Below are 27,786 nucleotides of genomic sequence, written 5' to 3'. Positions count from 1 at the left end.
TTTTTTTTTTTTTAAGATTTTATTTATTTATTTGACAGAGAGAGAGACAATGAGAGAGGGAACACAAGCAGGGGGAGTGGGAGAGGGAGAAGCAGGCTTCCCGCTGAGCAGGGAGCCCAATGTGGGGCTCGATCCCAGGACCCTGGGATCATAACCTGAGCCAAAGGCAGACGCTTAACGACTGAGCCACCCAGGCGCCTACCAGGACTTGCTTTTAACCAATGAAATTTGGCAGAAGTGACACTGTGACTTCCAAAGCTGGCGCATAAGAAGCCTTGCATCTTCCTGGGTCTCTTGGAACACTCACTCTTGGAACACTCTCCCTTAGAACCCAGCTGCCATATAGTGAGAAGCCCCAGCTGCATGGAAAGGACCCACACAGGTGCTCCAGTGGACAAGCCCAGCTGAGCTCCCAGGCAGCATCCACCGCCAGCCTTGTGAATGAGCCATCTTGGACTTCAGCCCAACTGAGCCTTCTAGATAACTGCAATCCCAGCTACCACCTAACTGCAACAGGATGAGATAGTCTAAGTGCACACCACCCACTGAGCCTTGTTAACCTACAGAACTGTCAGACAAATTAATATTAAACCACTAAGCTTTGGGATAGTTATGTAGACATAGCTAACCAGAACATTGCTCTTAATGTTTGATTATATACTGGTTGGTGAAAACTTAAGCTAGTCCCTCTGGGAACAGCTACTGAAGACTGCCAGGCATCCCTAACCAAGCTTTTGTTGCTGTTTTATGGAGAGGTCCTCCATGCCATTCCTCTGAGCTTTGGATCTCCCTCTTCACTTGCCTGACAAAGAGTGAAACTCCTGTCCATGGGAAGGGAGTGTGGCAGTGGTGGTGCCAGTGAAAGTAAAGTGGGAAATGAGAAGCAATTTTCTCAAGTAAATTCCTGTGAAGCAAGGATTGCAAATTCAGTTGCCCACAAGTGCTAAGCAGGCAAGGTGGTCAAATGGCGAGGGTATAAGACACTGGGGTGGTGGAGACGGTGTGGAACAGCCAGCACATGACTGTTAATGGGATGACTGTTATGGGGGCAGGTGTTACAGCCCAAGGTGGCCCCTCTAGTGCTACCAGGTCTTCTAATTTTTGAAATGAAGCTAGAAATCTTTCTTTCTTTTTTTTTTTTTTTTAAGATTTATTTATTTATTTATTTGAGAGAGAATGAGAGACAGAGAGCATGAGAGGGAGGAGGGTCAGAGGGAGAAGCAGACTCCCCGCTGAGCAGGGAGCCCAATGCGGGACTCGATCCCGGGACTCCAGGATCATGACCTGAGCCGAAGGCAGTCGCTTAACCAACTGAGCCACCCAGGCGCCCCTAGAAATCTTTCTTTAATGTACAAATTTCCTGAGGGTTTTTGTTTTTTTTTTTAACATTGGCAGTGGATTTTAAATATTTGTAAATGCTGTGTAAACACAACATACCCAGGACTCCAACGGCTGCTCGTTTGAGGTCTCTACCATAGATGATAGGATGAAACCAGGCCCACCTCACGTAAGCACCCATGCCCTCCTGAGAATAATCATATCCTCCATCTATGCAGTGTATTATGGTTTACAAAATGCTTTCACACCCCTATCTTACTTGACAGGGGCATAGGTAGGCCAGCAGAAGGCTTTTTTTTTTTTTTTTTTTTTTTTTTAGAGAAAACCGGCCCCGGGAGGTTTTGTGCGTTTCCTGAATCAACACTGCTCTTGCAGGGGCTGGCCTCCTGCTCCTGGGTCCACGGCTCACCCCATTTCTGCTCTCTCTGGACAGAGGGCAGGGGGAGTTGAGTCCTGAAAATGGATTAAACCTAGCATAGTAAAATCAGTGCTGGAAAGCTAAGAGGTAGAGAGGAGGAGAGCTGAACAAAGTGAGAAGCTGCTTTGGGGCCTTCTGGAGCCTTGAGTCTTACCTTCAATGGTCAAGACGGACAGCCCTGACTTTCTGCAGGGAAGTGAGATGAATGCTGGTGTCACCAATCGCGGCTGAGGGCGGGGTCCTGGCAGATGCCCCTGCTTGCTGTGTGTGGTCATCGAATCTGAGCAGCTGCGAGCTCAGCTTCGCGGTTCTCTGGAGAACCCGGAGAGAGGAAGGAAAGCAGCATCTGAAGCCGTTCCCTTCCTGGACAAACTCCATCTCCAGCCAGGGCAAAGCGGGCTGGAGGAGCCCTCCGAAACCTATCCGTCTATTAGAGCCAACATGTCTGGACCAATGGGAGAGAAGAGGCTTCTTTATTCAAACAAAATGCCCAAGAAGTAACCCAGAAGACTCTAGATTCCACATCCCTAATGGAACAAGGAGGCCACCCAGGGGCCAGACTCTGACCTCCCGGGGTCTGCAGCCTTTGAGGAGGGCTGGTCACCTGGTCACTGCTGTCCTGTGCCACAGTGCCCCCTCCAAGGGCAGGACTTGGCTCAGCTCTGGCAGACTCCATTGGACACAGTGCTACAAATAAAAGGGAAAGCAGCATAGGAAATATTTCTCTCCTCCACCTCATTTCCCACCCCAGCCCTCACGGGGCAAGTGACTTGGCTTTAACATACATAGCAGGAATTTAGGGGAACTTTCCTGACGGGCTCGGGTGGCCTGGACAGGCCTGGAACTTCGCACACCCAGCCGCCGCATTCACAGACCTCGTGGAGGCCACAGAGCCAGGGTCCCGCTCGTGTGTTCCTTTCTCACTCTCCGCTCAGCCTCCAGGATCCAAGCCGGCGAGGCAGGGACAAACGGTGACCGGTCCAGCCCGGAGCGCTGCAGGAAGAGAAACTCACACTGACGCTGGACACCACGCCGGGCGCTTCCACCTCATCGTCTTGATGTCCTCTTGGCTGTGGTCTGTCAGTGCCGTGCCTGGCGCGTCGGGGAGAGGCTATGCGCGCCGTCCTGGACTGCGCAGGTTCTAAGTGGCTCGCAAAGTATGTGAGCCCAGGTCGCTCTGCAGCCTGGCTGGCCTCTTTCCCCGAATTCGGGCCTCCTGAATAGAAATACATCGGGCCCCCTTCTTCCCGGGGCCAGCGCCGCGGGGCACGAGCCAGTTGGAAACCGCCTGACTGGGGGGAAGGGGGGCTCCCCGTGCTGTGCGGCTTTGCCAGCGGCGCCCCTGGAGTGGCGCAGGGCGCCCTGTGCACGCCTGAGGTGGCAGCCTGCCTCCCGCTGCAGCTGCAGTACGTTTTGGTTGAATAACAGATTCTCTGTTGGAGGGGGGCTGAGATAAAGGACTCAGTGAGCTACCCCAAATATGGGCTTCTAAGAAATATCGCAGTATTTTTATTTGGTTTAGGAGAAATTCCTGTTTTCGGGTTGTTAATGGCTCTGCATCCAGGAGTTTGCGGGGTCAACCAGAACCCCTGCCTCGGAACCGGAACCGGAACCAGCCAGGCCTTGCCCTCTGGGAGTTGAACCTGCTGTGGAGAGAGCGCTCTGCTGAACTGGGGTTCAGGGCTGTTCCCTCCAGCATAAGAAAAGAAAAGAAAACATCAACCACCTCCATCTAAATAGGACTGGTTCAGCTTCTTTTGGCGCATCCTCCCTGAACCTGGCAGAGGAGTCCAGTCTCCAGAAGAGAGGAATCTGACTCTTGCCACGTGTCTGACACAGCGGTCAGGCTACCCTAGGGAATACGGGCCTTTAGCGCCTCCCCCCTCCCCCCCCCCATGAAATCCCAGAGGGAACTTCCTAATCAGAAGAGAAGGGCTCTGGTATCCGACGTGGGGAAGGGGGACAGTGGGAATGTGTGACCGAAGTATCATTTCTGGAAAGACAGTGTGATGTGCCAGGCGGGGTTTTTACTATTCAGGTCGAAAAGGGTTTTAGATGTGACTTGGCATCGCGAGCAATAATCTACTTTAATTCAATTTGCCATAAAAAGATGCCACTTTTGCTTTTTACATAACACATGAGAAAATGCCACGCTCGCTTTGCTTAGTATCTTGGCACAGGGGACCTCAGGGATCAGGCTGCCACAGCTGGCTCAGTCAGCTGGGACTCTCCTTGACCACATGGCTCAGGTCCCTATATTTAGTTCTGTTTCCCTTAGAAGATGTTCCTGCAGGTCCACCACCTCATGGAGAAAAAAAAGAAAAATGATATCCAAACCATGATTGTAAATTGGGCCTGTTTCATTTCATTTTGTCCTGATGTCTATCAAGCCACCAAGATAAAGAGAGCTCCTACAACACAGCCAAATAGTTATCATGAACCCAGCCAGTTTTCGTAACCTTCCTCATTTCCTGCTTCTAAGTACACAACGTTAGTCCATACAGAGCTCTTGTTGCCCCCAAATCGTTGACAAATGTTCTTTCTCAGTGTGGTCACTGGGATCAGATAAACAACTAAAACTTTAGCCACTCTACTCCTCTACCCCATGAAGATGAAGAAAAAAATTGCACATCTAGGAACAATATGTGCAAGGGTGGTCCCTTGGCAATTTGCAGCCAATTACAAGTGTACATTGCTTTGCACAATGGATGTGCTACTGAAAAGGTTATATGCAAATTGAATTTTTGTAAATTGAATTATATTTAACATGCACCAAGGGAACTGGCTATTTTAGGGACACCAAAGTTGAATTCATTTTGTGGAGTAGGGATCCCTTTGTAAAGCAAATTACCATCCTCCAATTCATATATTCTCTGATAAGGTCAGGTTTTATTATTTTGGACCTTTTTGAACTAGAGCATACCTACAGTGTTAAAACGGTAATAATGAGATATTCAGAGCTGTCGCCAAATTCTGGAAGCAAGAGAAGACTAACTCTGATTCTCTTGCTAAAAGAAAAGATGAACTGAAAAAAAGACACTTTCCAGTTTTGATTTGCTAGGATACCCACGGAGCTATTGTTAGTGTTTTGGTCTAAGCCCAGCTGACTCTCCTAAGCCAGGGCTCTGTGTGCTCCTGTTACATTAGTTCATTCTGGACCCGCAGGCTCCTAGGCTGGTAAGTTCCCAAAGTGACAACCAGCCTAACCACGGCCTTGTTAACCCTTAAGCCCTCTTATCATGGGGACTGAGGCCTATCAGCTTTTTAAGGGTCCAGCAAAATGTCTGAGAACTGAAGGAATACAAAGGAAAACTGCAAATCAAAATTAATAAATGTTTAATTAAAGATCTACAAAATGCAACATTGTGTCAACTTCATTAATTGTTGAGGTTGGTATTCATGAAAATTTAATTACCTAAGAATTAGAAAGGAAGAAACAAAAACTCATTATTCATAGCTGCTATAATGGTCCATATAAAAAATCTGAGGGAATCTATAGACAGACTGTATTAGTCAGTGGAGGCTGGTTATGCTGTGGTAACAATTAATCCTGAAACATCAGTGGCTGAACACAGCAGCAATTTATTTCCTTCTCATGCAGTCTGTTGAAGTTCTGAGTGACTCTCCGCCATGTAGTGTGATTCATCAACCCAGACTTTGCCCCCTCAGTGCTAGGCGTCCATACCTGTTTCAGCAGCAGAAGAGAGAATCATGCAGGAGCTTTGTACTGCCTCAGCCTGGAAGTGACCCATCTGGGAAGACCGAAACGGGACTTCCACTCCCATTTCATTGGCGACAGCTAGTCATATGTCCCCTAACTGCAAGGTACCTGGGAAGTGTAGGGGTTTGTTTTATTTTGTGTTGTGTTGTTTGAATGCTCAGGAAGACTCCAAATGTCTACCATGTAAACTATTAAATAGTAAGAGCTCAGTAAGATCAATATACCCAAATCAATAGCCTTCTGATACATCTGTAACAAACCGTTACAAAGTGGAAGTTTAAATAGATACCAACTTAAAATGCAACAAAAGCCATTGGAACAAATCCAACAGAAGATATGTAAGATCTTTGTAGGGATGATTATAAAACTTCATTGAAGGATAGAAAAGATGTCAATCCTCTCCAAATTAATCTATAGAATAAATGTAATTTTGAGTAAAACACATACAGAGGTTTTGGTGGTGGTTACTAAGCTGATCCTCTAGATGATATGGAATAAATAACCCAGCATAACTAAGACAGTTTTACAGGAGTAGAAGGGTTATGGGTGGCAGGTGGGCAGTGGTAAGTGTCACAAGTATGCATCAACAGACTAATGTTGCAGACGAGAAATGACTCTTGTATGTATGTGAACCTGGTATTTTCAAAGGTATCCTTATGAATCCGTGCACAAAGGAGCCAACTGGGCTTTAGGATAAGTGGATATGAAATGAGTGTTCATAGATTGGAAATCATTGGAAATATTTTAAATCCAATCATTGCAAAACAAAATTATAAAATATCTTTCCAACTATTTTACAGCAGAAATAATATCTTTAGTGTACAATGTGGGCATATTCAAACACCAAACATTTTGGGGCCTCCAAGCCTAAGAATGGCCTACCCAAGTCCTAAATTCTTATTTCCACAATTGAATTTTCTCTGATCCTCACTGAGTATCCTCAGATATTTGCTTGAATACCTCAGGAATGATGAAGGGAAATCACCAGCTCTCCAGACCGCTCGCTTCATCTTGGCTTATCTTTGGGTAGGGAGTGAGATGGAGCAGTGGGGGGGCTTACAGTGATGGACTGTTTACAAGCAGCATATTCATCCCTGTTGGAGCAAGTCTGGTGACTCTGCTGGAGAGGGCTTGTCCAGGATGATGCACGTGAAAGACAAAAGAACTCCCTGGAAGGAAATCACTTAAGGGGAGAGAAAGTCAAGGACACCAAACTGATCCAAAGACTAAGTCCTGGGGAGAAGGAGAAGGTGATTTTGAATCTCACTGAGTACTGCTCAGGTGGACTTTGGTATCTCCTGATTTGTCAGAACCATACTGAGTCCTTCCTGTGCCTTTCCTTTAGTTCATCACTACCAGCATGGCAGCCCTCTACTGAGCAGCTTTATTCTGCTCCAAGAAGAGTTCTCATTCACTCTCTAATCTTATTACCCTCTTAGGGTTTCTCATGTCCCCTCACTTGCCTCCTGACCACTGTTTTTTTTTTTTTTTTTTTTTTAAGATTTTTATTTATTTATTGAGAGAGAGAGAGAATGATAGAGAGAGAGCATGAGAGGGAGGAGGGTCAGAGGAAGAAGCAGACCCCCCGCTGAGCAGGGAGCCTGATGTGGGACTCGATCCTGGGACTCCAGGATCATGACCTGAGCCGAAGGCAGTCGCTTAACCAGCTGAGCCACCCAGGCGCCCCAACCTCCTGACCACTGTTAACCAGAATTCCAGTGCAGGTAGCCAAATTGTTCTTCTTTCCTAATAGGTTAGCAGTAACCACAGACAGAGGCTTTCTCTGGAAGACAGAGGAAAACCCAGGAATAAAGAGAGGATTCTAGAAAACAGAACATTTCACTTGCCTCCTGATTTTGCCTAGAACTGCCCTGTCTGCTCCAACAGCACATGAAGAAATGCAGGGTGTGAAGAGGCCTGTTGCCCGCCCCCCCATACCCACGACATAACCACGTGTCCAGCTTAGTGGGACACCGAGCAACCTTCATATGGGAGCTAAGCAATTTGCCTAGCAATGTTAACATGGGAAATACTTCTGAACTCCATTGGAGGATATCCTAAACACTGTCCTATCTCTTTAGGCAATGACGTAAGGAAGCAAAGGTCCCATGGGAGCCATGCGAGTATGTGTGTGCTGTGGGGAGGCATTGGGAGTGGGGACGGTTCAGTAACTTACACAGAGTCTCCTAGGGTGAAACCAGAAAGGTCAACACTCATCTGTATTGATGAGGCATTACAATAAAATATTGTGACTGATTTTTGTCATTGGCATGACCTAATTTTAAGACAATGATGACAGAATTAGAGATTCAATTACATGTTATGTAAATATTTCTTCGGGGATGCTTGGGTGGCACAGTCAGTTAAGTGTCCAACTCTTGGTTTTAATTCAGGTCATGATTTCAGGGCCATGAAATCGAGTCCTAAGTTGGGCTCCACACTGAGCGTGGAGTCTGCCTAAGTTTCTCTCTCCCTCTGCCCTTCCCTCCTTCCCTGCCCGTCCCCACCCCCAACCCCTCTCAATCTCTCTTTCAAATAAGTAAAATCCTTAAAAAAATTTCTCTTTGACTTCTGGCTCTGACATGAAGAATTTGAAATATATGTATACAAATTTATAATGACATAGTAAGGAGAGAGATTGAATCAAAGCAAGTGGTAAAGCAAAATGTAGGGATTGGAGACTCTAAAACTCAGACTCAGATATAAGATAATGATATGATGTTAACTCTTGGCAAGCATGGACAATGCAACTATAAATTTGAGAGGGACTTTGTGTGTCCCATCAATGTCATAGGCACAAATCCAGTTGGCATCCTGGCTTATGGCCTCTTTAATCACTAAGTAACCTAATTCAACTAAAAATGTAGTCCTAAAAACAGCTTGTGAAGGTTACTGCAAAATTGTTTGGAACAACATAATTCTTTCCTGGATATGCATCTCTTGACCCCAGGAACATTTTGAATTAAGTATGTTTTTAAAGAAAATCAATCTATAATATTAATATTTGGATGTTTGTAATATGTGCATATTTAGTATTTTAGGAAACTTGTAATGATTAACTGAATTTAGCTTATTAGAATACTAGGACAGTGCTGTAATTCCAATTTAACATGAGTAGATTTGTGATTTTAAGCCAAACCTTTTTAGAAAAATGTGTTTGCTAGTTCGACAAAGGGTATACCTAAAAAGAAAATTGAATATATGAAATTGATACACTCAGTTTAAAATTTCTAAAGCATTTTAATAACTAGCTTGTAAATCAGACCAAAAACTAATCAAGGGCCCTCTTAAAAGCAAGTGTTAAAATTTGCTTGATTTTGAAATAAAATAATATTTGGAAGTTGAACTTAAAAACCAAATGTGTTTGAAAGTATAACCTTAATAAATTAAGTATTGGTTTTGAAAACAAAAGTAACACTCTAAGTAGTCTTTTCTGGGCATAAAAATTTGCATCAAAGACATTAAAACTGATGTCGATCTTTTTTAAAATATCAAAACTTTCACATCCAGTGATGATCATTCTTTCAAATAGTCACCTTGGAGGACCCACCTAAATGATACTTTTATCCCTCAAAACTCTTTTCAAACTCACTTTTGAGATTATTTCCAGAGCTAGTTTGGATTCTTTTTCCCTTTTTCAAACATATTCAGCATTGAAAATTGGATGACAAAATGGTTTAACACCAAACTTAGTATGCCAGTAATCCAAGGTATCTGTGATTTAACACAGGTACCCCAGAAGCAAGAACTCCAGGTGTGATGGAAGAGTATTTCTTCTCCCCAGGTACTTCCTGACACCTTTCTACTCACACCTCTTAGGCAGTTGATTTCCCTCTCTTCCTAAATAGTAAAGAGAAAGCTTTTCTAACTGGAACTCAACCCAAGCACAAATTAGGACTTCAAATGAAGCTAAAAATTACCAAAGGTTCTGGATTGGAGGGATGTGATCCAGGGCCACTAACAGAAGGAACGAGGTGTCTAAGTTTCTAAGTTTGGGGATTTCTCAAGTGTTCATGACACTCCCCTGGAGCGTTGTTCAATGCCACTGCAAGAATCCAAAGCAGGTAGGACTGCAGACCAGGGAAAGACAGAGACAGTAACAAAATGGTCCCAAAGCCATCATGACTCAGAGCACCAAGTCCACTTGGAGGTCAACGAAAATTACCTTCTGAGTGTGGTTGACTATACAGTTCCTTTCAGTTCGAGTAGCCTAAGACCCAGAAGATTCGAGGGAGATATGGGGAATGGGGAGAGGAGGCAGATGAGGAGAAAAAAAATTTGAAAAGAGAAATCCTTCAATTTGACTTAGGGTCTTTACCACCTCCACATAATTTAGGTACTAAGGATCCACTCTTATTTATATATATTTTTTGAAATGTGAAACCTCATACACATTATGTTTCAAGAGTCTAAACACTTGCAAATCACTAGCTATGTCATTCCTCCCACCTTTATCTAATTTAATTAGTTAAGAATTGGGTCAAAGAAAAGAGATTTCTCCATCTTAATAAATAAAACAAAATTTCTTTAAAAAAGGATAGATTCACACCCAATTTTCTTTTTGATCCCTATTAAATCAATGACAATGAACAAAGTGACTTTTTAGTATTTGTTCTGAAGTCAATTGCTTTTAATGCCTGTCAGGTAATCCTAAAAACAAATTCCACCAACCTTTGTGGGGAATTTCAGACCGGCTATAAAGAAGCTTTTCCACAGATGAACTGTGCACTTGGCACCCACCTGTAGCCCACCTGTGGAGAAGCACGGTGCTGACATGCCTGGCGTGCGGTCGACCCACTCCTCTCTCACACGTCTGTGTCAATGGCAATGACCTGAGGAGACCGGAGAAGCCTCAGGGACCTTTCAAAGTCACTAGTTCATTTGTTCATTCACTCGTTCATTCAAATCAAAGCTCTATTAAACATTTAACACGTACAAGACACCATGCTAGGCCCTGGACACCATCTCTTCACAGATCGGCAAAGTTTCACAGTCTGTTTTCTTTGTTTAAAGTACCATCAAGGACACAACACCTCTCTGGAGAGACTTTCTACTTAGCATTGGAAATTGGAGTGTGGCCCTGCAGGCAAAGTAAATCACTGAAGATTAGCAAAGATATCAACAGTCTAAGGGGGTTCTAAGTTCTCATTTATTCCAGAATGATCCTAGGACCTCAATTAGAATGTATGAATAATGGGGGAAAATGCCTTCTCTCCTGGTGAAAATGATGGGGCAGGGAAGACAGTATGGGTGGGGCGGGGGCTGGAGAGGCTTGAGTTTACAGGCTGGGTCCCACATCTGGAAGCTGGGGTATGTGGGGAAGTCATTCCACTTCTCCGAGAGAGGAGTGCTCAGCGCTACGTCTAGCACATTGTGGCACACCAAGTGCTGCGTTGAAGGAACACACCAATAAATGAAGAGAAAAGTAGCTCCTGTGGAAGCTAGAGAATAGGAATGTGCATCAAGAACTCCAAGGAGACAAAAACAGGGTGTCTTTTTTTTTTTAATTTCCTTATACTTGCTTTCTTTTCTCTCTCGCTTGGGCCAAGAAAGATCAGGAGAACCATGTGTGGAAAGACCCTAGTGCTAAAAAGATGGCTTTTCTGGATTCATCCCCATGAGAAGATGAGGGTGTAGTGCTCTCTGAAATTGCTCAAATAAGATAGCCCCATTTCTACAGAAATTCCAGAATTTCAAATATCCTTTATTAAAGATACTTGTATTGAAGCAATTGCCCTACTTTTAGTTTGGAAATGATACTTGCTGTTCATTTGGACTTCTTCAGAAAAACAAGCCACTAAGATTTCTTCTAGTAGCCCTATGAGTTTGTCCAACCATGTTCTCCTCTTACTCCTCCCTCTGCCTTACTTACCTTCCCACTCCTGGTGAGGCTGGGGTGGGAAAGGGGAGTGCCCCAAAGTCACATGCTCCAGACTCACCTGCACAGAGAGTTTTCAGACATAACTGCACCTATCTTTGAGGTACTTGATCTCTGGTCTCCCCACCCACCTGTCCTGGGCCCACCACGATTTTACCTGCTCTGCTCTCCAGATAGTTTGGGGAGGTGCCGTAGAGGACGATTGTGTCTCTGTAAAAACTTAAAAAGTCAAAAAAAAAAAAAAAGTCACAGTACTCTTTAAAGTGATTTCAGCCTAGGGGTGCCTGGGTGGCTCAGTCGGTTAAGTGTCCGAGTCTTGATTTCGGCTCAGGTCATGATCTCAGGGTTGTGAGATGGAGCCCCAAGTCGGGCACCATGCTGGGTGTAGAACCTGCTTAAGATTCCTTCTCTCCCTCTCCCTCTGCCCCTCCCTCTCCACCGTGCGGGCACATTCTCTCTCTCTCTCTCTCTCTCTCTAATAAATAAATACATAAAATAATAATGATTTTTTAAAATTAAAAATAAATAAATGAAATGATTTCAGCCTAATTTCTTAATGTGACTCAGCTCTAGTTTACTGATCTGTAAAATGGAACACAGTCCCTTTGACACTGGGTGGTGAAACAAGATAATGTAGGAAGATCACCAGTCACAAACTAGGTGCCAAGGAAAAGTTAATTTTGGTTCCCAGTATCTCACACAACCTTGTGATCCTCAGTTCATCATGCGGAATGAATTCACGGCCAGTGTTTTTCGTCAGCATAAGGCAAGCTGGAAGAGATGGGGTCACCATGTGTGAGACATGAAAGCATCTGTGGCCCTGGATGTAGCGTGGAGGGGTAGCAGGGGGACTGTAGACCCTGGCCTGGGCCAGGCGGTCCTTTGTGGGGCTGCCACTGTGGGTAGAGTCCTACTGGGGACCTTGCTCCCATCTCCATCTGGAAGATCTTGCTGGAGTCATCAGATTGGGCCATTTCCTGCTGCCCTCTGACTCCTCACGACCACTGTCCCTGGGGCACGGCGCTTCCAGCTGTCTCTCCTCATAGAAGGGGGTGTGTGTGCTCTCACATGCTCACTCTTTCCCAGCTCTCGGCATGTCCCCAACCTCAGTGACAGGATACACAGAGTCCAGATTTAGAATGTAAAGGTATTAAGAGTCTAGATTTCTTCCAACAACACATGGAGGAGTTTGAACCAGTGGGGGAAACACAAGCCCACAAGTCTGCACTGCAGCCCTTAAATTAGGGAGCTAAGGTACAAGAAACCAGGGTCAAGTTCCAAAGCCTCAGCCTCGGGCTTCTGGACCATGAGGGGGTGCCTGCCATGATGTGCACGTCCCATTTCCCAGTCTGTTTTGTCCTGGGCTGCGTTTTACTCCATCACATGGACAGGTTCTTGTTCCCACCATTTCCCCCAATGCAGATGAGGACTTGGGAGTTATTAAGAAAAGAAGCTCAATTGTACCCCTTGGCTTATCATTACTAACCAGGCAGAGGAAAGCTTCAGCCCACCATTGATTTAGATTAGCCCCTTCGTTTCAATATTATTAATTACCCAAGTTAGCATACAGCATGTCAACATCAGGCCCCTACTTTTTTTTGAATTAACTGTTTCATTTGCAACTCCATGGCTATACCTGCTTTCTTTCGTGCCTCTGGGATCAAAACAGAACTACCTCACAGTTAGGGTTTTAACTCTCACAAACAAAGTTACTAGACTGGAGACTGACGCAGGTCACTCCTTTCGTGGGAGTCCACCAGGTTAATCTTTCGAGGTGACATTTCCATAATAATTTAACGTTTGCCAAATTTCTCCATTGCATCCTGTGCAAAGTAAACAGAAGGGTTAATTTAGTTCTCTAATCTCTTGTTATAAGCCTAATTATTTTACATGTCTTCATTTCATTAATGAATTGCTGCTTTTTACATGCAGCTCCTTCCCCATTGCTTTTGTTTAAACCTCCTGGTGGGAAGGGATAGATTAATTTTGTTGTGCCTTAATGAAACTGTATGCTACATTAGATTTAACCATTTGGCATGCACTGCCAACATCACCATTATGCATAATGAATTATTTTTTGTGAGTCCCAAACTACTATAGACCTCCGGTGTTCTCCTTCGGATACCATGACTATGCAAGGGGCAGACACAGGACAGCAACTTTGGTCGTTGCCCCTGGTGTCTAAGGAAATAGCCTGGCGACTTTTTACTTCCTGTCACTTGCATGGGAGTGTCTCGATTTCCCCTCGTCATGAAGAACCCAGATATCCAGCTGGTTTCCACTGAGCATCTCAAATGAAACTAACAAGTCCATTTGGAGGTTTTGGGAGCAAAACACTGTGCTAGGCACCTTGAGGCAGGACAAAAAGTTGTGTGGTCTTTGTCTTCACAGTTTAAAACAACACTCATTCTTTGTGGTTCCAGCATCTGTGGGCCATCTGGGCTCTGCCTGGTCTAGACTGGGCTTGACTGGTAGCTCTGCTTCAGGCCGCAATGGTCAGGGTGGCCATGTTCCTCTCTCTCCATTTTCCTTCTGGGACCGGTAGACTAGTCAGTGTCTGTTCTTCTTACGCTGATCTCGGAAGTTCAAGAGGCAGGTGAGAATGTGCGAGGCCTCTTCAGGCCGAGGCTTGGAATTGACACACGATACTTTTACCCATTCTTATTGGTCACAGCAAGTCACATGGCCAAGTGTAAAGACAAGAGGCTGGGAAGGATTCTCCTTTGAGAGTTGGCCATGGCAAAAGGAGAGTTATAGGAACTGGCGAATAATTGGAGCCAACAATTAAATTGTTCGTATGTTTTTAAGGGTTGGCTGCATTCTGGGATGTGGCCATCCCAGTTTTCAAAGCTGGAGCCATTTAATCCCACAATTAAGGTTGGCCTCAGCCAAGACTCTGGAACCAGTCTTGTCCCTAGACAGGGGATTGACGGATCTCAAGCCAATGACTTTCTGGCTCATCACTGAGTTAGGCCTGATCCAAGTCCATGAAGCCAGGACCAAGTCCTGTCTGAGTTCCAGGTGAAGTGGGGACTGCATTTCCTGACCCTGCACTTGGGTTTCCCACATGTCTGCTGCTGAACCCACCCTAACACACTGGCCTACCAGCACATTCCTAAGTCACCTTCTTGGTTACTTAAGTTGCCCTGCTCACCACCCTTTTCTGAATTGACTTTATGAATATTTGATCTTAAAATCATCAGTCATCATTCCTTGCCTGGCGTCTCCCACAGGACAGAGCTGGAGCTCCAGAATTATTTCCAGATTCAAGACTGGGAATACCTACTCTTTCCTTTGCTCCTGGAATTTGGCGTTTCCATGTCCTAGGGTTCAGCCTATACCTCTGATCCTGGCCTTCCCCCACCTGGTCTCCCTCACTACTCCTAAATCCTGGCTCCAGATTGAAAACCCAGCTAGCAATATGTTGTAGTCAGTACCAAAAGTTGAAAGAATGTTACATTCCCTAGGTTCTCTCCATGAGTTTGGAGGAAAGTGGGCCTCATGAATGGGTACAACCTGGAGCAGTTAGCTTGAAGTCAAGAAGAATGAGGAGCCAAAGAAGATAGAAATATGCAGTGAAGTGATAGATCATTAAAATTGTGTCATAATCAAGGTTAAGTCCTGAATGTCATGGCTACAATGACAATGAGCTACAAACTCCACCTGGATGGAGTCTTAATGACATGTGTGTTGACTCATCAATATCACCCTGGACACCTTCCAGGGTGGGGGGTGCTGTGCTGTTCCTAATTCAGGGCATTGCTCTCACTCTTCCCTCTATAAAGAACACATTTCCCCTGATATTTTCATCCCTCCTTCTCTCATCTCTTCCAGATCTGTACACAGATACCACCTTCTCCATGACATCTTTCCTGACCTCTCCACTTGCTATGGCTACTCCTACCCCTCACCCAACCAGACACTTCCTTTTCTGCTTTATTTTCATTAAGAGCACTTATCACTATCCTCCGCAGCTTACATTTTACTGTTTGTTGATTGCATCTCTTCACTAGAATAGATGCTCCATGATTTGCCTGTTTGCCCCTAGAACATAGTATCAATGTTAAATAAATATTTACTGAATGAAGGAATAAAGGAAGGAGAGACACAAACATTGGGCTGGATGCAAAGATAAAAAGTGTGCATGAAGACACACAGATCACACTGAGGACACCAATGAGGTCAGCCCAGGGGCTCGAAGGCATTTCTGGGCTTCAGCCTCCCTGACTCTGCTGGCTCCTCACTGTCAGCCAATAAGGCATTATCAAGGGTCTCCACTCCTTGACCTAGAGCTGTCCTTGGCCTCTCTTCTCCCCATCTCATCCACGCCTCTTGAAAAACTAGCCAGCCAGCACCCTGCATGTCCACTTGCTTACCTCCCAATTGAGTTTGAATTAGACTTTGGCCCAGATCTGTCTGCTAAAGGACTCCCCACAGGGACCTCAAGTGACAGTCCCAAACTAATCTGATATTTACCCTGCCCTCAATCAGAGATCATCTTCCTCACCAACCCCCTTCATGCCAGGTTTGGTTGTTGACACAATATCTATTTGGATATCCAGATGAATCCTGAGTATTTTCTCTTACCTTCCAAAGACTTACTGACTTCACCTACTTCTCTCACCCCTTCCATGACCACTGCTTCTGCTCCCATCCTCCTCATCTCTTAATTGGCAATACTGTCCTAAACACCTTCCTTCTTCAAGTCCCCTTGAACCTCATCCACTAATGTTTCCCATCACCTGGGGGACAAAGTCCAAACTTGTTAGCATGGCGTATGAGGCCCTCCGTGTTCTAACTGTCCCCTCTCCAGCTGCATCTCTCTTCCCTGCTATTATGCTGGATCTTCTCTGGGCCTATGCACAGATAGTCCCTCTGCTAGGAGTTCCCTCTGCTACTCCTTCTTACCCTTTAAGATTCAGCTCAAGTGTCATTAAGATTTTGCCCATATTGCATACCACATGTTCACTTTTTTTTTTTAAGATTTATTTTAGAGAGAGAGAGACTGCGCAAGCAGGGGGAGGGGCAGACGGAGAGAGAGAGAGAAAATCTCCAGCAGACTCCTCACTGAGTGCAGAGCTGGACACGAGGCTCAATCTCACAACCCTGAGATCGCCACCTGAGCTGAAATCAAGAGTTGGCCGCTTAATCGACTGAGCTACCCAGGTGCTCCACACACATTCATTTTTTAAAAGGCCTATCTTCAATTGGATCAGTAATGTTCAGGGAATAATAATGGACTTGATTTTTTTCTGATGTGTAGTAAATGCATAGTTATTAAATGCCCATCCACACGATCCCCAAAGATCATCTTGTGTACCATCATAATTACCCCACTTTTTCAAAACAGTGAACTGGGCCATCATGCTTTTTAAAATCATGGAGTTGGAGAGGCCTGTGAAAAGCCAATCATACTGCCTTTAGTAAGATTTAAATAGTATGCTTAGATGGCATAATATTTAAGTTGTTAATATTGTTGAGTGCCTCCTACATGCTGGACATTGTTCTACATGGCTTGCTTGTATTTAATCATTTAGTCCTCATAATAACTCTGTGAAATGGGACTAAAATCATCTTACAGAAAAGAACATAGAGGCACAGAGTGGTTAAGTAATTTGCCCAAGATCACACAGCTGATAAGAGTTGACCATTCTCTTCAAACTCAACCATCTTGCTAGAGTCTACGCTCTTACCTTATCCATATAATATCACTTCTAATAGGTTTTAATGCCGCCAATATTCTCTAGATGAGACTGTTCTTGGCACCTAAACTTTGCTGCAGTGAGGTCTGTTCTTGCTGGGGGAGGGAGGGATGCTTTGCCAGAAGGCTGGCAGGATACCCAGAAAAGGTGACCTCTTGGAAATGGGCAACTCAGTAGTCCCTGCTTCTCCAGTCTTGGTTTAAGAAGTTCTTTGTGGCAGGCGCCAAGTTGGTATCACTTTGACGGAATCCCCAGCTGCTGGCCTTTTCTGCTATCCTGTGCATTCTGTGGTCTCCAGAGATAGCTTGAACTTTGCAGCTCTAAGCAAGAAAGCTTGGGAACGAAACCATCCAATTTCTGCCTGAAACTCATAAGCCCAACCCCTGTAGAACATATTGGAGACCTTTGTGCTTCTGCAAAGCAGGTTGTCCTACAGAAGAACCTCAAAGCTGGGGGCTGGGCTCCCGGTCACAGTATCTACACTTCACTTGCCCTCTCTTCGAAAAAAGAAAAAAAAAAAAATCCTAGCTTGAATCATTTATGATTCAAACCTGATTGTTTGGGAGTTTTGTGGAACCTGTGCATGTCAATTAAACAGCTCATTCCTGTCACATGCTTGTCACACTCACTGGGAGCCCGTGTGTCACAGCTTTCGAAATGACGCAGCCCAGATGCCATGGATCAGCTCAGTGTTTCTTGGAGAAACCCATGCTCAGCTACATCCCTATGGGTGATAAACAGGATGGATGTCCCTGTCCCCTGATAAAGCATTTGTATCTACAAATGTATAACTCAAAAGGAATTACCACCAATATTCTTTTAATTAGAAATATCTTTCTTCCTCCTAAGCAGATATGTGCAAGCTCCTTTTCCGCAGAAGCCATCCATAGAAAAGGAACATGTGTGTGAAAGACAGCCTGTTTAATCTTTCCCTGTAATCAGCTCCCCCGAGCCCAAATGCTGAGTCTGTAAAAGTTGCAAGCCCAGGCCGTTCTTCGGCTCACTCCTGCTGAAGACTCGCTCGGCCTGCCCTGCCCCTTCCTCCTGACTTTGGCAATGGGACTCCTTGGAAAGCCAGCCTTTTCCACCCTAAGGGAGATTCTCCATCAAACTCAGATGCCCTAGAAAAATAGAGCTTAGGCGAAGCAGCTTTTCTGATCCCATTATTGATAAGCTCTTAGAGCTCATCAATGAAAATTAGAACTTGTTAATCCTGTACATTTCCCCCCTTGATTTTTAATTACAGAAGAAAGAAGTAATGGGTAACTTACGGGGCTGCAGAGACACTGAGGCTGTCAAGAGAAAATTAAATTTACGGTCAGAGAGTTTTGTTTTCTCAAGTGTCCTTGTAAAATGCAAAAGAGGCTCCTGGCATCACCAAGGCAATTCCACTGGTTTCCTAAACTGGCAGGGTTTTCCTCGAAGAAGCCTTCCTTCATTTGCCAAGAGAGTGTATTAATGACAAGGACTGGACCTAAAGGGAACTCATTCAGAAGAAAACTGCATTAAAAGAACATTAAGGGTGATGTTTTAAAGTCTGATTTAAACTCATGAAAGCAAGGAGATTTATTGTTGAAGCCGAATCGCCAAGCTGATGCACCCTGCCTGGTAATGCATTCCGATTGGAGCACAGGGGATTGAATCCGTTCAGAAACATCGCTCACCGGGGCCCAGGCGCTCCTGCTGGGCGAGAAGAAGGCAGCCATAGTGGGAAACGGGCTGGGGGCAGGCCCATTTCTGAAAGCAGATGGGATGGGCTGACGTCCCACAGGGGCCGACCCACCAGGGAAGCAGGAGGAAGAGGGCGCTGCTGGCTGAGGTCAGCCTTGACATTAGCAGATAGCTTAGCAGTCTTTGAGCTTCCCAGCACAGGCCCATGGCCGCTGGGGTACTACTCCCTGGGGAAGCTGGAGGCTTGGCGGGATGTCCCAACCCCTCTCTTCTGAATCCTCATCCCTTCCTGCGAATCCTCTTTGGCAACCCCTCCTGAATGCAAATAGACCCACAGCAGAACGGTCCCTGCCACCCGCACCACCTCACCCCCAACTCCAACCCGTTACTCTGTTTCACTTGACCATACTCTGCTTTGGAGTAATACAATGCAGGTGTCTTACCTGGGCCTCAGACCTGGACTCCAGCCAAAAGGCCAGCTGCTTGCCATCTTGCAAGTCAGGATATGATTTCTAGCTTAGAAGCGTTAGTACGAATGTTGGAAAGGCATAAAGGAGTTACCCTAGAAAAATCAAAGAACGCAGCCTCAAGCTAGTGCTCTTTCCTCCCCTCCCAATGCAGGGGTGCAGCCGGCGTACCTGTCACCCCTCCTGATGCCAGCTTTTATAGCTCAGCCCTCCATGGCATCACAGTCTATTCCGAGTAGCTATAGCCCTGCAGTTTGGCTTAGTGCTTTTTCCAAACCTTGGCACTGATTCTGCTCCCGGTATTTCAGTGCCTGGGCAGACACTCATTTCCTGGTGTCTGTGCCCCTCTAAATCTTGTGTCATCTTTACCATGTCTGGATGCAGGCTTTTTAAGCGGTTGAATCTGGACAGCCAAGGGACTGTGGGGACCTGGATATGAGGTAATCTGCCAAAATCAGAGGAGCTGAGCGCATCACGAGAGGAGAGATGTCAATGCCTTTGGTGAAAGAAAATCTAGGGTCCAAGACCAGGAGAGTCCCCTGGAGTCAGGGGGCAAACGGGTCTCAGAGGACAGGGTGGCAGGAGGATGGGGAGTCCCGGCAGTTAGCATGGGCTGTGTGATCCTTTCATCGTGCATCTCCTCACTTGTACATCAAGTGTTTCACAACATCGCTGAGTGTGAAGCTGTGGAAACAAATCAGTGTAGTAAACGACATAAATAATAGAACTGTACAAATTATAGGCAGAAACAACTGGGGAGAGTTTGGGGGAGGACTTCCCAGAGGCAGTGGCAGCTGAGATGGGTCTTGAACGGGGAAGTAGAAATTTGCCAAGAGGGGAACCGGGTAGGAAGTAGGGGTGGGGTGAGGTGAAGCTCAGAGCATGACCGGGGTGGAGACGGTGGCCAGTTTCCTTCAGGGAGCAGAGAGCTGTGGAAGACGAGACTAGAAATGTCTTCAGAATCATGATTGCAAAAGCTGTGTTATGCTAAGAAACATTAACTTTCTCATGCAGCCGATAGAAGGAAGCCATTAAATGCATTTTAGGTAGCTTCTGAATTATCACTAGTCCAGAGGCGGGCTGAATACCCACAACTGACCAGATTGCTGATCTACTTGGGTTCAAGAGGGAGAGACTGGAGGTGGGGGGTTTAGAGGTTTGAGCCTCTGGTGAATGCTGTGAATTTCCTTCCCAGAAAACTGCTCATGTGTTCAACATTTTGCATGGGATCTCATGGATGTCATGGACCTAAAACTCTTGGTGGGAAATAACTTGTTTCCTAAGGAGAATTTCGTACTTCTTTGGAGATGTGTGCTGTCATATTTAAAGATGGTATGTCACAGGCCTACAGCTGACTTCCAAATTGTTTGTCAACACATTTTTAAAAGTGTGTGTGCATGTGCGTGTGCGTGTGCATGTGTGTGTGTGTTGGGGAGGGAAAGAGGGAAATGAAGAAATTGAGGCAGGATGTAAACAGCTGATGAATCTAGGGGAACAGTATGTGGATCTTCATCACAATTTCTTTCAACTTTTCTGTACATTTGAAATTTTTAAAAATAAAAGCAAAGCAAAGCAAAACTCTCACTCAAGGCAGAAGTAGCAGGAATGAATATAAAGTGATGAATTTTATTCATTTATATTCCTTCACCACACACTGTCTGAATACCTACTAGAGTTGTTCAATATTTAGTTGGAACAATCAATAGGACTTAGTGCCTGACGGGAGGCGGGTGGGGGAGAAGATGGAGGAGCGCGGGGTAGCCAGCATGAATGACGGCTGGTTCAATTAACAAAGAGACGGGAAGGCAGAGAAGGGCAGCAGGCCGGAGAAGGGGAGAATGAGTTCAGTTCCGTGGGCAGCATTTTAAATGGAGTGTTGATGAACTTGAATGAGTTAGGGAGAGCCACCAGAAGCAAGGGGAATCAAAACAATGGTATAAGAAAAACGGGGTGGGCCAGGGACAGGCAACTATTTGGGAAGAGAGGAGGGTGGGTGATAAGTTTGGCAGTTGTCTGCAGATAGGAAAAATATTAGGACATGTTGTGCCCTGGATTTACATGGCCCAAGAGGGCTGCATTTGGAAGATGGGAGATAGTTACAGAGATGGTTTTGGGCTCCGGGTAGACAGGGAGGTCCCTCCCCGTTGCACTGTTGGACGGCTTCTGCGTCAGACTCTGTGCTCGCCGTGCAGCGCTGGGCAAGAGTCACAAGCCAGCAAGGCTGGGTCTCTATTCTCCAGGAGCTCCCATTTTGCTGTGGGACCTTCACAATCAATACCAGGCAGAAAACAGTTTCATTGCTTGATTTAGACCTTCAAACTCTTTTTTTTTTTTTTTTTTTTTTTAAGATCTTATTTACTTGAGAGAGAGAGAACACAAGCAGGGAGAGGGAGAAGCAGACTCCCCTGCTGAGCAGGGAGGCCGTCCCGGGGCTCCACCCCAGGACCCTGGGATCATGACCTGAGCTGAAGGCAGACGGCTTAACCGGCTGAGCCACCCAGATACCCCAGACCTTCAAATTCTTATAAAACTTTTAATTATCTGTTCATTGTCTTCCCATTCCCTCCAGGCACTTAGGAGGGCTACAGGTCACCACAGATGCAAAAATTCACATGGTGTATTTGTGGTAAATAGAAATCCCAGGAATCCGAGCGAGGTAAGTAGCTATTCCGAAAATTTCATGGTCCCTCTCCGACCTCTCCTACCTCCATAACAGACAATACAGCTCAAGAAGGCTGGCCTTCTGGAGGGACATTTGAACTTGGCCTTGAAAGGAAGGTAGGAATGTTCCAGGGAAAAGGAAGGAAGACATTCCAAGGTGAATGACAGAGCAGAATGGAAGCTAAACCATCCCAGTCATCCTTCCCTGGCCTCTTTCAGGAAAATGGGCTTGACTAAAGGAAAACTCAGAAAGTAGAATCCTAGTTTCTTCCAGGCTCTTATCTTCTTTGACCTGAGTCTCGTACCAGGACTATTTGTGGGCTTTGCTGTAGGTCAGAGGCTGCAGGGTGAAGCCCTGACCTTCTATTCTGGAGATGTTTCAACTCCAGTACCTGCAAGATTGGGGGCCCCAAGCCTTAGTTTGCTTTCAGTTGCTCTCCCCCTGTCCTCCAACTAAGCCCGGCAAGAACTATGTAAGCTATGCCCCTCAGTTCCCAAAAAAACAGCTCTGGCGTGTTCCTTCACTCCCCCAAGGGAAATATGGAAATTGCCTTTTAAAATTCTCAGCAGACAAGTCATCATGTCACTGACACCCTCCTCCTCCTTAACATCTCCTTGGCTAACATTTATGGAGCACTTTCTATGTGCCAGGCATCTTGTGGGTTTTTTACATGCATTTCATTTCCATAGCAGCCCTATGAGGACGGTGTTATAATTAACCACATCTACAGATAAGGAAACTAAAGCTTAGAGTGCTTGAGTAATTTGCTCAAGGTCATGCTACCAAGATGAGAGAGAGCAGATGCCAGAATCACATGAGATTGACTCCAAAACCCAAGCTCTTAAAAATCCACGTGACAGCTACACCGTCTCATTCTAGAGGGCCCCTGTCCACATTCCAAACACAGTAATGAGAAACACTGACATTCTGCTATTGTGTTTTGGGGTTTCTTCTAAGGATTTTATATGTCTCAGTTCCAGGAACTTCAAAACAACCCTGTGAAGTAAACACTGTTATGATTTGCTTTTTTAGAGATAAACAAATGGATGCACAGAGAGGTCCAGTGACTTACCTAAGGTCAGAATTGTAGCCCGGGCAGTCCGCCTCATAACTATATGGCTATGGCACCGTGCCGAAGAGAAAAGCACATAGATTATACATGTATGACTTGCTGGGGGAGGATCTTTTCAGGAAAGATACCCACAGAGCGTCGACTCGGAGCACCTCATGTGGACACTGACCCTGTACCGTGCTCAGCAGCCAGAGAACGTCTGGGTGACCGTCATGTAGTGTCCCTTTGCTTGTCCCCAGAGCACACCGAGAGAGAGGAGTCGTGTTTCCTGAACGTAGGGAGGGCTTAATTTTCGAGTGTTAACAATGTGAAAATCAGGAGAAACCTGTTCATACCATGAAAGTCCTGCAGGATATTAAGGGTTTTTTTTAATTAGCATACTTACTCTCAAAGTTAGAAAGGAAAAAGTTCGTTGCTACTGGCATGTTTGAGTAGTTTCTCTCGGCCTCAATGAAAGCATTTTGGTAACATTTTTTTCTTGCCATCTGTAAAGAAAAAAAGAGAATCACTAATTTGTATATAAAGAAAGGGAAAAAGGGAGAGAGGTAAGAAGGATAGACAGAAGGAGGGAAGGCATGAAGACAGGAAAACTTCTTTCTTAGATTGAACTACGCAGCATGGTAATGAGAATATAATCTGATCACCTAAAATAGTCTGGCCTTACGGATGCCCTTCTGTTTGGTGATTATTTTTGCCTTCATAGGAAATATTTTGACTTAAGATTTTCGTTATATTGAGTCTTCCTTAAGTCTTAGAGTGGTTTGGCCCCCAGGGTGACATTAAAAATTTACAAACCAGGCCAGGGCTCCAACCAGTCAGAGCAGGTGTCCCCTGATACACGGCATCCATGGGACTCCACTGGATCTCAGCCCTCAGATGTCACTGATCTAGAATTTTAAAATGACATCAATGGGAAAACAATAGAGCAACCTATCACTCCTCTCAGCTCATTTTCCATAGGATTTAAATAATCTAAAGTCCAGCCAGAAACCAGAATAGCTCAGCAAAAAGATGACTGAGCCGCTTAGCATATCTAGAAGGTGGTCTACATAGCAAGGCTCACAAGCTCCGCTCATAGGAGGGTTCATACAAGGGATCCTATGCCAGTGGGTTTGGCTTTGAAGCCACCTTAATGTTTGTCCTGTTTTCATCTATCTGTAGACTGGAATCTGCCCATGGAAACTGCAGAGGAAAGAATTGGTTCCGGAGACAATGTACATTAGTAACAGCAAAAGAGGCAAAGAGGCTAAAGAGTGGGGGGAAGCCCCAACAACCTGACATAGCAACTCCAAACACACATGACACTGAGGTTAGCTAGTTCAGGGGCACGTAGCCCCGTACGGCCCCATCAATACTCCCAGAGCGCAGAGCATCATCGCAATTATGCATACTGATGATTCTGGACCACCAGGAAGAAATGATATGTTCTGAGTAGAGAAAAAATCAGAAAAGGGTGAATCCAGTGAACAGAAAAACTTTGTACACACACATTTAAAATTCTAAAAGAGAGGGGCGCCTGGGTGGCTCAGTCGTTAAGCGTCTGCCTTCGGCTCAGGTCATGATCCCAGGGTCCTGGGATCGAGCCCCGCATCGGGCTGCCCGCTCAGCGGAGAGCCTGCTTCTCCCTCTCCCACTCCCCCTGCTTGTGTTCCCTCTCTCGCTGTGTCTCTCTCTGCCAAATAAATAAATAAAATCTTAAAAATAAAATAAAATAAAATTCTAAAAGGGAAAAAAACCCTAAGTGATCGTTAAAAGAACAGCTTGTTTTATGTCTCTTGGGGTATGAAATAAATAACGTTACTGTGTTTACTTTAAACGTATGTTCTTACATGTAAATGCATAAGAATAGATTGTTTCATGGTCTAAAGGAAATGGCATTATCTATGAGATTGTTAACCACTGAGTTTCACAGTGAATTAATAACCATAAGATAAGAAGAAGGAAGAAATCATATTTTCCAGAATTTCAAGGAGGCTGGGACAATTCACTTGGTCAGATGGAATTGTTCTCCACCTGAAAAGTGGTTGGAGAGGGTGAGGAAGCACTGGGCTGTGCCTTCCGGGGATGGGGCTGCATAGGTGTGTGAGTTCTGTGTTGCAAGCCTGCACTTTTAGGAAGATAGAAGGCATGAGGGGAGGCCAGCAAAAGGACAGAAAGCTGAGAGGTACAAGATCCCATCTCTTCTCAAATGTGAATCTCTGATCAATTTACCAGATTGTGAAAGAGGGCAAGATTGTTTTCATGCAATAGCTAGGCGGGTACTAAATTAACCTGAGACTTTCGGATTTAGAAGAATTGGAAGAAATCAAGAGGAGGTAAGGTCATGAACTTGTAGGAATTGTAAGGATGACTGATGGGTTCAGAATTTGGGGATTTGACGCAATTTACCTAAATATCTGAGGCTCAGGAAAGCCCAGTAGAAATCTGGGTCTCTCTCTCTCTCATAGATATGTATGTTTATATGTGTGTATATCTGTTTTTTAATGACCAGGAGTTTTTGAATACCTGTTGAGTGGCAGGAGTTGTGCTAAGCGTTTTTATATTCATAATTTCATTTAATCCTTAAACCAACTTTTGTGAGGTAGGAATTACTACAGTGAAGACATTAATGCTCAGAGAGGTTAATTCACTTGCCCAAAGTCAAAGTCACACAGCCAAAGAATGGTTATTATAAAACGCATTCTTCCTGCCCAGCCCCAAGCAAATTTTAATGCAGGAAAAGCTGTTCTTTATTTCCAAACCTACGTTCTCTCAAATAGTCAGGGAGTCTGTCTTCTGGTTGTCAAGTTACTAAACCTTGACAACAATGAAGGAGAATTTTAATGTTCCAAGATTTCAATAGATCTGGAGTTTGTGTGGGAAATTGAAGATGCAGCTTTAATGCGGGACAAGGAGGACAGCCGTATCTTGTAGATTTAAGGCGTTTGCTGTGTACACATGTTTGGAGTCATTTACTTCTGCTACCACCACTGCCAGAGATAAAGAATGAATGATACCAAGTTCACAGGACTGATATCCATCAGCAGCAGTATTTATTTCCAGTCTCATAGGAATAAATACAAGGATGTGCTGATAATTACGCCCTGATACGTGAAAGAGGATAGAAAAACTCTTTCTCAATTTGTCTAGCTCACTGTGAATAATAATGCTGTCCGTGTGTTTATGGGAGGTAAAGTATTTAAAGCACTATTGTTATTTTCACAGAAAAACAACTCTGAGAGAGAGAGAGAGAGAGAGGCATGTTTTCCGTATTCCCTGGGAATGTGGAGTTTATCTTACAGTACACTGTGGCCTTTCCTTTTCTAACCGGCATCAATTCCTGGTGTTTCAATGCATCAAAGACACTCTACCTTCACTGTGATAGGAGAGAAGCTTCCAGAATGTCAAACAGAGCCCTTGTTTCCTGACTTCTGACCTAGCTCCGGTTTTTTGGTTTTTGGTTTGTTTTTTGTTTTGTTTTGTTTTGTTTTCCTTTACATGACTCAGACAGGCTCTTGGAGACCTAGAGATAAAAAGCCCCATTAGAAGTGCAAAATATGACTATTATTACCTCCTTTAATAAGGCTTCTTGCCAATTTTTCAAATGACTAGATTCTGTTGGCTAATTATTACTCCACAGTTCCTGCATTTTCTTTCCCTGAAGGAGCCCAATTCCAAGGAAGATGATGAGTGCTAGAAAGTGTGCGTGCTGCCATCTATGGGATGGAGTGGGGCTGCCACAACAGTGGGTCCCCTTTCCGTGTAACTCCCAGGAGCTGCAGGCACAAAGCCACGTGGAAATGTAGCACAAGCATTGCAGGACCCTCCACGGCGAAAGACCTTGCAAAGCCATGTGTTTAAAGTTTTCCAGAAATACAAGTTCCTATTGCTGTATTAGAGAGTGAGAGAACAAACTCCCCAATTCAAGGCAGTCATATTTATATGTACAGTAACATAGGGGCACATGGGCCCCCCTCATAACTCAGGGCTCTAACCTGTGAACACCCTCCGATGTCCTAGCAGAGAATGCTAGAACTAGAAATTCACTTGCTGGATGGTTCTGAATCTTCTGAAGAAGGCCAAGAAGCAGGACACAATAAAGACTCCCGAGTGGCCAAAATAGATGTCTAAAGTGTATGTGCTGTGTGGCCTATGAACTTGACTCACAAATCAGGCTTCTCAGGCTATTGTAACAAATTTTACTGGGTAAGTATCAGAAACCCAATTACAAGATGGAGCAGGGATTTTGAAAGACAGACATTTAAGGAAAGCAAAAAATTATGGTGCTTATCCTAAAACCTAGGGAGAAAAGAGGAAGCTTAGGGGGATAAAAAAACAGATACAAAGGCCCAAGAGAGCAAAACAACTTGGACAGTGATGGTATAATATAGCAATCAGTGTTCATATTAATGACTCAATTATCAAGTAATGGTTAGATTTTGTTAGATCTGTTAAGTCATGAACATGAAAAGAGCGAAGAATATGACTGTATAACACACAGAAAGAAAAATATAAATAGTCCTTAAAATATGACAAGGTGCTCAACCTCCTTCAGAAAGAAGAAGCTGCAAATTAAAAGTAAACAAGTTAAAGACAAGCCACTGACTGGGAGAAAATATTTGCAAACCAAATATCAGGTAGTTATATCCACAATATACCAAAAACTCTTAAAACTTGACAATAAAAGAATAAATGACCCAATTAAAAAGAAGGCAAGAGATCTGAACAGATAGGTCACCAAGGAAGATATATAGATAGCAAATAAGTATTTGAGAAGATGTTCAATATCATGTCATTGGGGAATTACAAAATAAAATAACAATGAGATAGTATCCACCTATGAGAATGGCTAAAAGCCCAAAGAGTGACAACACGAAA

At 44.7% G+C, this 27,786-nt stretch overlaps 1 long non-coding RNA gene across 2 annotated transcripts in view; it reads left to right on the top strand.

Moving 5' to 3' along the window:
* Window positions 1-27,786, top strand: part of LOC118522109 (uncharacterized) — a 273,431-nt gene that overhangs the window by 160,365 nt on the left and 85,280 nt on the right. For both annotated transcript variants that reach the window (XR_013445791.1, XR_013445790.1), the window contains 2 exons: window positions 20,391-20,527; window positions 21,765-21,851. This is a non-coding gene — a long non-coding RNA (uncharacterized LOC118522109). The remainder of the gene's footprint in view (window positions 1-20,390; window positions 20,528-21,764; window positions 21,852-27,786) is intronic.

Source organism: Halichoerus grypus, chromosome 2 (genome assembly GCF_964656455.1).
Source record: "Halichoerus grypus chromosome 2, mHalGry1.hap1.1, whole genome shotgun sequence".
In the NCBI taxonomy this organism is placed as follows: domain Eukaryota; kingdom Metazoa; phylum Chordata; class Mammalia; order Carnivora; family Phocidae; genus Halichoerus; species Halichoerus grypus.
Note: the sequence above shows the minus strand (reverse complement) of the source record. Positions and strands in the feature narration are given on the sequence as shown.